The sequence below is a fragment of the Lolium perenne genome, chromosome 1 (assembly GCF_019359855.2).
Source record: "Lolium perenne isolate Kyuss_39 chromosome 1, Kyuss_2.0, whole genome shotgun sequence".
Taxonomy (NCBI): domain Eukaryota; kingdom Viridiplantae; phylum Streptophyta; class Magnoliopsida; order Poales; family Poaceae; genus Lolium; species Lolium perenne.
Window position 1 is genome coordinate 28,653,965 of NC_067244.2, and position 14,508 is coordinate 28,668,472.

Sequence of the window (14,508 nt, forward strand, 5' to 3'; positions counted from 1 at the left end):
TAGACGGGGTGTTAGTTCCGGCGGCGATCGCCCACGACCCAGAGACGAGTTTGTCTCCGTTTCTCACGATAGAGCTTAACGCTCGGCAAACTCTGTTATCTAATTGTTGGGCCGGGCCAAATACTGCTACTTTTTTTTAAAAAAAAATCCCATTATCAACGCTTTGCTGGGCTGCCGGGCCTAATCTAAATTGTTAATCATAACCCTTCCTCAAAGCAAAATGCTTCGTTTCCCCCGGAGGCTGCGAGCAACGCAACCTCCGGGTCGGGCGTCGTCCGATCGTGTCCATCGCGTGGACCTCCTAATTGACACGCGTTTCATGTGGGTCCACGACTGCACTGATGACTCGTCATCCTCCTCGCTCTTATCCTCTCCCTGTCCTGTTCGCCAGACCAGAGAAAGGCATCGCGACCGCTCCCCACCTCCCTTTCCAATCCGCCCGGTGAGCTTCGCCGGCTCCGACAGCCACCAATCCCCGCCACCCTCCACTTCGGCAGCCTCCACTCTTCTTCTTCCTTCTAGATCTCCGACCACCACACCCCCTACCGGTACCCCACGATGTTGACCACTCGTAGCCACCGACCAGCTTCCGCCATGGAGGTCCGTCTGTGGGAGAAGTATATGCGCCTCCGATCGCCGGATACGAGGAGGAGATTAGGGGCGGACAATCGAGCTTGCAGATGCGGCGGCGAATTTTGAGTGCTCCCCGCCTCGTGCTGCAAGGAAGGGGATGCGCGCTGCTGCAACGGAGGGCGGTGGAGGAGGGCAGAGTTGCATGCGGTGGGCGGTGCTGCAAAACAAGGGAGGGGAGCTTCATACGGTGGTCGCCGGTGCTTCCACGCCACGACGCGAGTGCTGCAATAGGTGGAAGGTGGTGCTACCATCAGCGGGCAGGGCAGCTGCAAACGGTCAGAGGTGGCCGCCGGTGGTGCTACCACCGTCCGGAGGCGGTGCTACAAATCAAAGGGAGGGGGAGCTGCAATCGACGTTGCGTGGAGCTGCAATGGTGCGCGGCAGGAGCTGCAAAGGTGTGCCGCCGATGCTGCAAGGCTCTACTGCCGGAGCTACAAGCCCGTCGCGGAGCACCGTCGTGGTGCTGCAAGCTCGCGGTTGAGTGTTGTCGTAGTGCTTCAAGCTCGCCGACGTCGATGCCGCCTCCGTGCTGCAAATCCACTGGCATGCGCCACCGGTAGTGCTGCAAGGGGAGCAACAGTGCTACCATGGGCATCTTCTCTGGCGACGGCACAGGCGGCGGTGCGTGTAGGGGAGCAATGGTGCTACGATGGGCGTCTTCTCCGGCGACAGCACAAGCGGCGGTGCCTGTATGGGGGATGCATGGGGTGCTGATGCGAGAAGGACGCCAGCCACGAGATGCAAGCCGGAGTAGCTGCACTGCATCATGCTGGAAGCGTGGGCTCGTGCCATGCCTTCGAGGCGGAGCGCTGTTCGTGGGTGGTCCTGGAGGACACATGTCGCGTGGTGGAGCCGGAGGCTCGGGAGAAAAAATCCTCCGAAGGATCCTCAGCACTATCCTTCCTCAAATCATACCTCCCTTTTCCCTGGTAATGGTAAAAGGTACCTAAAAGAAACCATAATTTTTCATGCTATTGTAAGATCAGGTAGATTTCGATCTACTCGGATAACCGAGTTTGGTTTATTTCATATGTATATATAGGAGGATTACATGAGGTATTGGATACGGACTCTAAGTCCTATACAACTTGTGTAACACGTTGTTTAACACCCTCCCTTAATCACAACTTACTAAGTTGAGATTATGTCTAAACTCTAAAAAAATTTCTAACTGGGAGTGGCTTTGTAAAGCCATCTGCAACCTGATCTTTGGAAGGAACAAATCTGACTTCTAGTTCCTTCTTCAACACTCGTTCTCGAACAAAGTGAAAATCTATCTCAATATGCTTGGCTCTGGCGTGAAACACTGGATTTGCTGACAAATATGTAGCACCTAGATTGTCACACCACAATACTGGTGTCTGTCGAAGCTTCACACCCAATTCCTTGAGAAGAGATTGTACCCATATCATTTCTGCAGTTGCATTTGCCACTGACTTGTACTCAGCTTCTGTACTTGACCTGGAGACAGTAGCCTGTTTCTTCGCACTCCAAGAAATCAGGTTAGGGCCATAGAAAACTGCAAAACCTCCAGTGGATCGGCGGTCATCAACACAACCGGCCCAGTCAGCATCAGAAAAGGCACTAACAAGCGTGAAGGAAGACCTCATGAAGGTAAGCCCAATACGCAGGGTACTTTTAACATATCTCAGAATTCTCTTTGCAGCTGTCCAATGAACAGTGGTAGGTGCATGAAGATACTGACACACTTTATTCTTGCATAAGAAATATCTGGTCTTGTAAGAGTTAAGTACTGCAGAGCACCTACCATACTCCTGTAACTTGTAATGTCTTCAGGACCAAGCAGGCTACCGTCATGTGCAGTTATTTTTTCTGATGAGGATAAGGGTGTAGGACAACCAGTACAATCCTTCATACCCACCCGGGCTAAGATATCCTGAGCATACTTGGCTTGATTCAAGACTATACCATCATCAACTTTGTGCACTTCCATGCCCAAGAAGTAATGAAGATCACCTAGATCCTTCAATGCAAAATCCTTGCTTAAATCTCGAAGAAGAGCATCTGTTGCTTGTTGAGAGGAACTAGCCACAATGATATCATCAACATAGATAAGCATGAAAATAGTGACCCCGGGCTTACGGTATATGAACAAGGAAGTGTCAGACTTAGACGGCTGAAAACCAAGTGATACCAATTTTGAACTCAACCTGGAGTACCAAGCACGTGGAGCTTGTTTCAGCCCATACAGTGCTTTGTCAAGTTTGCAGACATAGTTTGTTTTCCCCCTGTCTTCATAACCAGGTGGCTGTCGCATGTATACTTCCTCTTCCAGAACACCATGAAGAAACGCATTCTTGACATCAAGCTGTCGCAAAGTCCAACCCCTAGATACTGAGATTGCTAGAACAAGTCTGACATTTGCTATTTTGACAACTGGACTAAAAGTGTCCTCATAATCGATACCATAGCGCTGTTTAAATCCTTTGGCAACCAGTCTTGCCTTGTATCTGTCAATAGAGCCATCAGCCTTACGCTTTATTTTGAATATCCATCGGCAATCAACTACATTCTTAGCAGTATGAGACGGAACCAAGTGCCATGTATGATTCTTCATCAACGCCGAGTATTCTTCATCCATGGCCGTATGCCATTTGGGATCACTCAAAGCTTGCTGCACAGTGGTCGGCTCATCCATAACCGCGGACATACCCCATCGAACGGTACCGTCACGATATTCTTTGGGTCGTTTGATGCCACGAGACGCACGTGTAACTGGACGACGTGTTGCAGACTGGCGCACAGGAGATTCCGGCGCAGACGATCCGTCTGAGGTGGCAGGAGCCGGAGCAGATGAAGCAGCCGGGCTGGTCTCGCCGCTGGTCCCGCCACTGGCCGCAGAGGATCCCGCGGCGTCCTGTGTGGCAGACGACGTGGAGGAAGCGCCCGCGCGTCCAGGCGCAGAAGATCCGGCGCCCAGGCCGACAGACGAGGCGGGAGCGGGAAACCGCACGGAGGCCGAGGGAGAGCATCTCGGCGCGGATTGGCCCGGCGCAGGAGACCGGACCAGGTGCTGCGGTGAGTCAGGCGCGTGATCCGACGCAGATTGCGTCAGGAAATCTTCCTCGGGATCGCTGCTGTTGGCATTTTGTGACAGAATTTCAGGGGAGGCTGGTGGGTGATTGGTTGCACCGTTTGGCTCCAAATTTTCAGCATCTGTCCGTGGTGAAACCTGCACAACAAGAGGAGCACTAGGGAGACCATTAGTAGTAGGCAAATTAGTCACATGTGGATCATCAGAAGTAGCATCCCCGAAATCAGAATTTAGAAGAGATGGATCAAGGAGCAATATTTCTTGTCGAAGGCGAGCACCAGCATTAGGATGAAGGTTTTGGAAAGGAAAAACAGCCTCATCAAAAACAACATCACGAGAAATATACACACGTCCAGAGGAGACTTCTAGGCACTTAACACCCTTATGTTTGGGACTATATCCCAAGAAGACACATTCAGTGGAACGGAACGCAAGTTTGCGCTTATTGTAAGGACGCAGATTTGGCCAACATGCACAGCCAAACACACGTAAAGATTTATAGTCAGGTTTAGTGCCTAGAAGACGATGAACAGGTGTTTCATTATTGATAGTTTTACTGGGAAGCATGTTAATGAGATATGTAGCAGTTAAGAAAGCCTCATCCCAGAATTTGAGAGGCATATGAGCAGTAGCAAGAAGAGCAAGCCCTACTTCAACAATGTGTCTATGTTTTCTTTCCGCAGAGCCATTTTGCTGGTGTGCATGAGGGCAAGAGACATGATGAGAGATCCCTTGGGACTGAAAAAGAGAGTTTAATTTTTCATATTCACCCCCCCAGTCAGACTGAACTGTTAGGATTTTTCGGTCAAGTTTCCTTTCAACTAGTTTCTGAAAGTTGACAAAAGCAGCAAGGGCATCAGATTTGCGTTTGAGTAAATAGATCCAAGTGAACTTGCTGTAATCATCAATAAAACTAATATAATATTCATGACTACCAACAGAGGTGGGAGCAGGGCCCCATACATCAGAGAAAACTAATTGTAGGGGTGCAGAAGACACACTAGTGGACACTGGATAAGGTAACTGATGACTCTTTGCTTTCTGACATGAGTCACAAATCGACTCAATGTGAGAATCCCTGACAAAAGGGAGCTTATTCTTTCTAATAATGAACCTAACAGTAGTAAAGGAGGGATGACCTAGGCGACTATGCCACTTATTATTGGACGGCTTGGAGGCAAGGAACACATGCTTGGATGATGACGGTGACAGTAGTGAAGATATGAATGGGTAAAGGCCTCCAACACACCTCCCTTTATGAAGAATTTCCCTTGTAACCTGATCCTTAATCAAGAAAAAGAAGGGGTGAAACTCTATGAAGACCTTATTATCATATGTAAAACGATGAACAGAGAGGAGATTTTTGGAGGCATTAGGAACATGAAGGATATCACAAAGACGAAAACTCTGATTGGGAGTGCGTACTATTGAATGACCAACATGTGAAATTTGCATACCTTGCCCACTGGCGGTGTTGACCCTGTCGTGTCCCTTGTATTGATCACGAACCGTCAGATTGTTCAGCTCACTTGTGATATGGTTGGTGGCACCAGTATCGGAGTACCAATTTGTGTCGACTCCATAGGAGGCAATATGTGCTTCCTTATCATCATCGGAGCCATCATCTTCATCTTGCCAACGATACCAGCAGTCCTTGGCCTTGTGTCCCTCGCGGTTGCAGATCTGGCAAGTGGCATCCACCCACGGAGTCGTGCGACGGCGCCCACGGCCACGACCCCGGCCACCACCAGGCGGTGCGCGACCACCACCACGGCCATAGGAGGGAGAACGATCATCACGACGATCAGAGCGCCGAGCGTCACGGTGGTCACCACGGTCACCACGGTCACCACGGTCACCGCGATCTTGGCCTTGATTTGAGCGGCGGCGACGTTGGCGCTGGGCGGCATTGGCAGAAGTCTCGAAGTCTGCATCAGAGGACCCGCGTAGCATCTCTTGGCGCTGGTCATAAGCATCGATCTGAGAGTAGAGGTGAGCCAGCGAGATCGGCGTAGTGAGAACACCAAGGGCGGCCACCAAGGAGTTGTAAGAGCCACCAAGGCCCGCAAGGACGAAGGAAACGTGTTCCCTGGTCGAGACGGGGCAACCGGCCATAGCCAGTTCATCGACGAAGCCCTGCATCTTGGTCAGGTATGTCGAGGTGGGCATGTTGAGTTTCTTTGTGTTTGCCAGGGAAGTCCGAAGATTCGTGATCTTGGCTTCACTCTGCGAGGCGAACATCTCTTCAAGAGCTTTCCAGACGCCGGCGGCATGCTCAATCCGGTGCACGTGGGGAAGAACCTCGTGGGAGAGCGACTGGAGGAGGTAGCTGAGGACGATCTGATCCTGGGCGATCCAGGTGTCGTACGCAGGGTTTGGCTCTAGCTTGGGAGCCTTGTCGACGGAATCCTTGTCCGCCGTGACCTCGATCTCTTCCGGGGCGGCGGCAGCAGTACCCGTAAGATAGCCGAGAAGGCAGGCGCCACGGATAGCCGGAAGGACCTGAGCGCGCCACCCCGGGAAATTGGCGCGGGTGAGTTTGTCAGAGGGCGGGTTCCCGAGGGTGGTCGGCGCCGTGCTTGAGGAAGACGCCATGGCCGCGACCGAAGACGACGGCGACGAGACGGCGTCGAGGGAAGCTAGGGTTTGGCGATCAGCGTGTCGGCAGAAGAGGCCGGCCTGATACCATGTAAGATCAGGTAGATTTCGATCTACTCGGATAACCGAGTTTGGTTTATTTCATATGTATATATAGGAGGATTACATGAGGTATTGGATACAGACTCTAAGTCCTATACAACTTGTGTAACACGTTGTTTAACAGCTATTACTTTAATTACTTTAAAGTTCGAACAACAAGAGTCTATTCTGAATTTCTGCTAAAACCTTTCTAAAGATATGCATGGCAGGTTGGTAGTTACGGTTGGTGATGGCTTTTCCGGTTATGGTCTTCTCCTTGACCGTAAGCAATTGACTTGGTGAGCCAGTCAGGTGGCGTCCCTTCGTCGCGATGTTCACCACGGTGCCATGGATGCTGCTTCAAACCTATCAGGATCATCACGGGGAACACCCAGTTGGAGACGAGACAAAAGAGCAGCATAACGGCATTCCACGATCAAGTCAACTGCAGCAAACCAGAGTGCCAGCTGCGGGTGTGCGAGTCTAGACAGCTACACTCACCTGATCAGGGTGAAGGAGGAGCCATCACCACTGTCGTCGGGCAAGCGAGGCACCAGCTTGGGAGGCAGGATTTCTCTCATCAGCAGTAACAACGCGTGAAGACAAGACACTTGCCGGAGAAGTTTCGCCCCGAGATGCAGAACGACTACGGCTGTGGCTTTCCTATAGGTGTCATGCAGAGTTCGGCAACATGCATGCTCTAGCTCTGGTAGTCGATTGGTAATTCCAGGTGTCTCCTATTCCCATATTTTTTGTGCTAAAAAAATATAACAAACAAGGCATAAAATATGGCAAAGGAGTATGTTCGACAACGTTCATGCTCTAGCTCTGGTAGTCGATTGGTAATTCTAAGACAGAGGCGTATATGATTATGATGTACATTTTTTCATAGGTCAGCCTGCTCAATATAAAAGACCTGGGATATAGGCGGAGATATGAAGTCATTGGTCCTCGAGTGGGTCAATAGCTAAGTATCCGTTGGTTCTGAGCTTAGTCCTCAGGTAGGTCGGAAGCTTTGATAGCTTTATCAAATATTGATATTTTTGTCCTTTTCTTTTAGAATTTTTTTTTATCAATTTTATGACCTCTGTATTGATATAATACACCTAGACACCAGATAAAATATTGTTACGAGGTTCAACAAATAAGATGGTAAGTCATATTTCTATTAAAGCACAGCAGCAGATTGTAGCATCCTAAATTTACACTTTTTTCATGCTAGTAGAATGCATATCATGGGCATATCATCATTTACTTTCTTTGAATTGCAATTGTTTTTTTTTTTGCGAAGGTGGATCATATTGCATTAACCAAGATTCATACAGAAAAGGGCTGAAACAAAGAAAAATACAACGAAAACCTTCAGCACCCCAGCTTCGTCCTCGACGCACAGCACGTTACGCCGGCGAATCCCGCCGCCACTCCTCCACGCATTGCCTGGACTGGAAGGATCTCCCGAGCGGCCGGGAAGTCGACGCCCCTCGGCACATGAGCGCCTCCATCCTGCACCCCGCACGACGACGCCGGCTTGGTCAACCGCAGCACCACCACCTGGATCTTCGAAGGCCAGCTCCACCATCTCTCGGACGCCGGCTTGAGGGAGACGCGCACCGCAGCCCCGGAGAGCGGCGATCGCAAGAGGAGCGGCAGATCCGCCGCGGAACTCCACCGGAGCCCCAACAGCAGAGGAGAGGAACGCCGCCCACAAAAGCCACTCCGGCCACGCCGCCTCACCCTCAGCGCCGCCGGCTAGCACCCTACTGCTTCCTACACTATGTACACGCCTTGATCCGTCGATTCTTCGTCCTCCCGCCGCCGGAGCGGCCGCCGGAGGACGAAGAATCGGGCGAATCGACGGCGGCGAGGTGGAGCAACGGGGGGGTTCAGAAATCGCCTCCTTTCTACTGTAGATGGGGAAAGGAGGAGAGGTCCAGGCTCTCTCGGTGGTCACTTGAATTGCAATTGATTCGAGTACCATTTGCAGTTCTGCGAACTTGATTCAAACATATATGAAGGATGTAGACATTTTACATGTGAACCACATTGCATACTCTGATCTTCAAAAAACAAAATCTCTACTATATTAAATGGCTAGAGGTGGTGAGATGGTTGGTTGGTACGTCGTGTATGGCCGCGGTCATCCGCAAGAAAAAGTCGGCACAACGCGGTAGAGAAAACCGTCGCGCAAAAAAAGCATGTTCGCAGCACCACCCGCGAGGGCTCCAGGCATAACCGCACCGCACGACTCCCCTGTTTCCGTTCCTCCTCATCTTCCCATCTCAATCGTCAAAATCCAGAGCTGCCTGGATCCTCCACTGAATTCGCCACTTCCAAGCCTCCCACACTCGATTCTTGCTGCCGATACGCTGGGATCGAGATCCTCGCCTTCCTCGATGAAAGGCGGCAGGCCAGCCAGGAGCCACAACGTCGGCGACGTGGCCGTCGCCACACAACCCAAGATCAAGGGGAATGATGGTAGAGTGGGCGGCGCCGACATCGGCGCTCCACCAGCGGATCGTCGAGGAGTCTAGGCAGAGGGAGAAGAAGGGATCGTGATTCGGCCCATCCCCTTCTTCGCCGTCGATAGGCCTCCTCGCGGAGATTACTTCATCGCCATCAACAGCCTCCTCACCGAGATGCAGGAGGTGGAGCGCATCAGGGGAGCGCTCAACAGCTTCCTCGAAAAGATTGCCGAGGAGGACGAGCCCACAGCATAGGATGAGGTGGAGGTCGTGGCGTACGTCAGCGAGGAGCGTGCCAGGATGCCGAGGCACTAGCCGGCGCAACGCTCTGGGATTGGCAGATTGGTGAGCATCGAGCAGAAGCAGCCCAGCATCGCGAAGCAGAGGTGAAGTAAGCCGGCCCAGCCTAGGTGAGGTGATTGCTTGCTGCAGTTCAGCACTTGCCTCAGGCTTGTCTGTGTCTGCTCATATCGTTTCAGTTCTTTGATATCTCTTCTACTGCTCCATTTTGGTATGTAGGGCAAAGCATGAACGAACTTGCACTTAAATTGTTTGTTTAGTGTCCTAACATAACATTATATGTTTCGTGTTCCTCATTGTTTGGTATTCTAGGTAGACCTTTAGCCTTTTCCTTTTCATCTTTTGCCCTATTTGTTCATGTGGCTGATTTGATCGATTGTCATCGTGTGAGCGATCCTCCTCCTTTAATTTTTGGGGTTGATATGATATGGTTTTTGTTGTAGCTAAGTGTTCCTTACTCATTTCTTATATGGATACGACCAATTATGTGTTACGGCTTGACAAAATGAAATGACATATTATATAGTTGGCGACTTGGTGAGGTTCTGTTTACTTCTCATTCTTATCCATTTCAGCATTCACTTAATGGTATATTTCTTGATCGGATCTGAAGTATAACTCCTGTCCAAGTATGTTTGGTCTGTAGTATTAAGAATTCAAAATATTCTATGCTGGATACGCAAGCATCGCAGAACTATTTCTACTTTAACATTGTCGATTGGTCTTCACATAATGATCTCGCAGTTGGATTGACGAATACCATCTACTTCTGGAATTCATGCATCAGCAAGGTGAGCAGCCAATGTAATTCTTGCAAGATTTCTTTTCTGAAACTTGAAAGAGAGATTCTAAACAAGATTTTGAGTGCGCAGATTACCAAGCTCTGCGATTTGGGAGTGGAGGACATTGTTTGTTCAGTGTGTTAGGCGCAGCTTGGCACTCACCTAGCTGTAGGGACTAACCAAGGCAAAGTTCAGGTTACGTCTTGCACCTATGTGGAATGAATAAATGACGTGTTCATTATCCATCATAGTTTCGGATGATCCTTCAACCCCTATTTATGGAATTATAAATTAATTGGCAATATAAATTAGGTTGTCCAATTGCTAATGATCTGCATGTTTGTGCTGTCTGTTAGATGTTTGTACTAGCAATTTTGAGAGATGGTTGGAACACTTGTAGGATGATTATGATGCAGAGGATGATGAGTACACAGAGAAGCTAAAGAAGGAAACACTTGTACTGTTAGCAACGTGAGCTCTCACCTTTTTTATTTTTAGTTTGCTGAATTGATGAAGTGAGCCCTTGTCATTCTGATTTGTGGGTTGCTGAATTTTCCACGAGAGTTCTAGCCATTTTGATTCGTTTATTTCTGAATTTCCAGGGCGAGCTCTCACTGTTATGGTTTGTAGTTTGCTAATATTGGCCCCTTAAGACATCATAAGCCTACTGCATGGGGAGTATCTATGTGCTTTTAACCCACGGGTGCCAATTACGATCGGCAAAGTCATTAATTGGAATTGTCCACCACAATTTTCAGTAGAGAATCTTCTTATTTGTGTGTAAATTACACTGAACAATGCAATGTTGTCAAATGGATTATTGTTCTGTGTAAAAGAATCTAACCAACTTCAGTAAAACATTTGTTTTCTGCTAGGTATACATATGCAGCTAGGTAGTTAGATTCTTTTTATATCACTTGTTAGGCTAATTATATTTGATGACCACATATATGGCGATGGGAACGCAATCATGATGCTGCAAGATTCAAAAAATGATTCATTGAGGTTGTAAAATTTGTGGGGTTAAGATTGCTCACTAGCACTACAACATCGTATGCAGGCAGCTTTATTTTTGCACTGGAGCAGGGCAAGGAGCAGGAGGTTTGCCTTAAAGATTTATGTTGTAATTATGCATTGGGAATAGTCAATACAGACATTTTAATAAGGTTTTCTTGACTGAATATGAGATGTTTCTAACTTAATAAAGATTGATAATTGTCCCGGTATTTGATACAAAGGTTATCTGCTTTTATATCCCAGGTTGCAAAGGTGGTGGCTGAGTTACTGTTGGAGTACGGTAAGTAATTCATCCCTCTTTATTAGAGCATCTCCAGCCGCGTCCCCCAAACCGTCCCCCAAACCGCGCCGGATTGAGCGTTTGGGGGACGTGTTTTGTTCGTGCCGCGTTTGGGGGACGTCGCTCCCCAGCCGCGTCCCCCAAACGCCGCCCCCAAACATTTAAAATAAATTTTTTAGCACATAAACCATTTATATCAAATGTAGCATATGAAAAAAAATGTTTTCGAGGATTGTTTTCAAATTAAATTACAACAAACAATAAAACAAGTAATCAAATATAATAAAAAGGGCTAGATGATACATCAAGGTGCCACGGTATTTCCTTTGATCCTCCACAAATGCTCAACGAGATCAGCTTGAAGTTGCTCATGCACATTGCTGTCACGGATCTCTGCGTGCATGGCGAGAAAATCAGCAAAATCTGCAGGCAACTCATGATCAACCTCCGCGAGAGGGCCTTGACACTCATAGGGACCAACATGTGACCTAACATGATTCTTGCGGTCATCCTCGATGATCATGTTGTGCATGATCACACAAGCCTGCATCACCTCCCACATTTGGTCGTGAGACCAGCTTAGAGCAGGGTACCGGACAATGGCAAATTGTGCTTGAAGCACACCAAATGCCCGCTCGACATCCTTCCTGCAAGCCTCCTGTCGTGTAGCAAAGTGAGAATTCTTCAGACCTGATGGATTCGAGATTGTTTTGACAAAAGTGGCCCATTTTGGATATATACCATCGGCTAGATAATAGCCTTTGGTATATTGGTGGCCATTGATCTCATAGTTGCATGGTGGAGCATGCCCTTCCACTAGTCTGCTGAACACTGGAGACCGCTGCAACACGTTGATGTCATTGTGTGATCCCGCCATGCCAAAGAAAGAATGCCAAATCCACAGGTCATAATCTGCCACAGCTTCAAGCACCACACTGCAATATCCATGACGCCCTTTGTATATACCTTGCCAAGCAAACGGGCAGTTCTTCCATGCCCAGTGCATGCAATCGATGCTTCCAAGCATTCCAGGAAATCCTCTGGCAGCATTTTGTGCCATGATCCTTGCAGTCTCTTCCTCAGTTGGCCCTCTCAAGTAGTATTTGCCAAACTTTCCCACCACAGCTCGGCAAAACTTGTACATGCACTCAATGGCAGTAGACTCACTCATGCGAAGGTAGTCGTCCTGTGTATCGGCAGGTGCTCCGTATGCAAGCATCCTCATGGCGGCGGTGCACTTCTGAATGGATGAGAACCCGAGAACGCCTACAGCGTCGACCTTGAGCTTGAAGTAGGGGTCGAACTCTCGAACGCCGTGGAGGATATTCATGAACAGGCCCTTGCTCATCCTGTACCGGCGCCGAAAATTGTCGGCATGTGTTGCCCCGTCAGCGAAGTAGTCGTTCTGCAGCATGGCATGCCCCTCCATCCTCTGCCGGGGCTTCGACTTCCTTCTTCCCGGCCTTGATCCTCCGCGGCGCGGCCTCTTCCTCTTCTCCGCCTTAGCGTCAAGCATGTCCTGGAGGGACGCGATGATCAGCAAATGCTCCCGCAGGTCGTCGTCGAACGCTTGCTCGTCCTCCAGCAGCAGGGCAACCATCTCATCGTCGCTGTCCATGGCTAAAGCAAAATCAATGGTTAAAATTGCGCCGAGGCAGAGGACGCAACAAACAGCGACCAATCGCGCCTACCTGGCAAGTCGTCGAGCACGTTCTGTGCGTGGAGGTGGGGCGGATTTGACGGCGCGTTCTGGGAGGCGCTGGCGACGCGCCGGCGGCGGCACGACCGGCGGGAGCCCCAGCCGCGACAACGGTGCTGACTCGCAGCACAGATCAGACGCCCAAACGGCCGGGAAATCCAGCGGCGGCGGTGGGGTGGGAGGCGCGGGAAGGAAGGAGCGACGAGAAAAGAGGCGCGAACCAACGGTTTATGCAAATAGTCGCCGACATGTGGGAGCCCGCCTCGCTTTTCGTTGTGTCCGGCGTCCCCGGAGCGTCCCCTGTGGGACGGGGACGGGCTCGGGGCGCCGGACACCGTATCGGGCCGCGCCGGACAAAAATGGGCTTTGGGGGACGCGGCTGGAACGCTTTTTTTTGTCCGGCGCGCCCCAAATCCCTTTGAGGGACGCTTTGGGGGACGCGACTGGAGATGCTCTTAGATCTCCATCTGGTGATTCTTCCGAAGATCCCTCTTCTCAATGGTTCTATGGATCGTGAAGGAAGATAGTTTACTTCCCTACATTGCTCACTTTTATAATTGTTTGATTGCATAAATATGGTAACGTGCATTGCTGCGTAGACAGACTGCACCAAGAATGATGAACAGTCAAACATATTACTTTCTATGGAATTTGTATCATCAACAATATTCTAAAACTTACATTTCTTAAGCATTTATATTGGCATATTTTTAATGGCATCCTCAACAGTTGAAAAGTTATGCTGTTTGAATTTTCCATTTTGTCATATTTTGTTTACTCTTTTCTTTTTTCTATTTTGGTTTCCGTAGATTTCTGGTGGATTTCATATCTAGCCTATCGCAACTTGGTTTGGACAAAGGATTTTATGGTGATGATGAATTACTTCATTTTACAATTTGATGATGCGAGAGCGCAGCCAACGAACCGGTGTAGACTAGAGAGGCGAACTAAGAGGTAGAAGGTAGTGATAGACCAAGGTACACCGTAAACAAGACTTGCCCGCTTATGCTTGTTGTATCTTATTGAAAGACGGTTGTATTAACCCATTTATTAAAGTTTGGGTAGTGGCAATACAACAGTAATAAAATATATTTTCCGTTGCAACGCACGGGTATTTAACTAGTAATTCCTAATGTAGCAAACCAATCTCAGCCAAGATCTAACACATCCCATTTTCTGTGGTACCACTTAAGTGAATCAAATCAGTATGTTTTAATCTTAGCCGTTCATGCACGATCTGTTATGTGACGGCCCTAGTAGCCGGCCTTCAACAACAAAACCGAATCGTCGTATGTTTCTTAAACTATGGCCGTGATGATGCATGCCTAGCTCCGCCAAGGTGAGGTTGCTAAGAGCACCCCACATTAGACCGAACTCCTCACTACGGAACCCGCCGACGTGCCGACGGCCAGAATCTGTGCCGACGGCCAGAATCTGTGCCGACGGCCGCCGTCGGCACAGCCTCACTCGCCGTCAGCCCAGTAAAGTGGCCGTCAGCACAGCTCGGCCGTCGGCACAGAACCCCCAGAGCCGAAGGCCGCCGTCGGCACAGTTCAGCCGTCGGCACAAACACCGTCTATGTCGACGGCATGTAACCTAGC

General features: G+C 49.4%; 1 long non-coding RNA gene across 5 annotated transcripts; it reads left to right on the top strand.

Annotated features, from left to right (window-relative positions):
* The first annotated feature begins 8,533 nt into the window (after positions 1–8,533).
* On the top strand, positions 8,534–14,053 carry LOC127344937 (uncharacterized). 5 transcript variants are annotated; one of them, XR_011752600.1, is made up of 6 exons: positions 8,535–9,239; positions 9,874–9,920; positions 10,002–10,382; positions 10,972–11,077; positions 11,172–11,208; positions 13,717–14,053. It is a non-coding gene; the product is annotated as an uncharacterized lncRNA (long non-coding RNA). The 5 variants fall into 5 exon arrangements; XR_007878347.2 differs by having other exon boundaries at positions 8,536–9,920; positions 10,002–10,106; positions 10,268–10,382; XR_007878321.1 differs by having other exon boundaries at positions 8,534–9,920; positions 10,514–11,077.
* Positions 14,054–14,508: the final 455 nt, after the last annotated feature.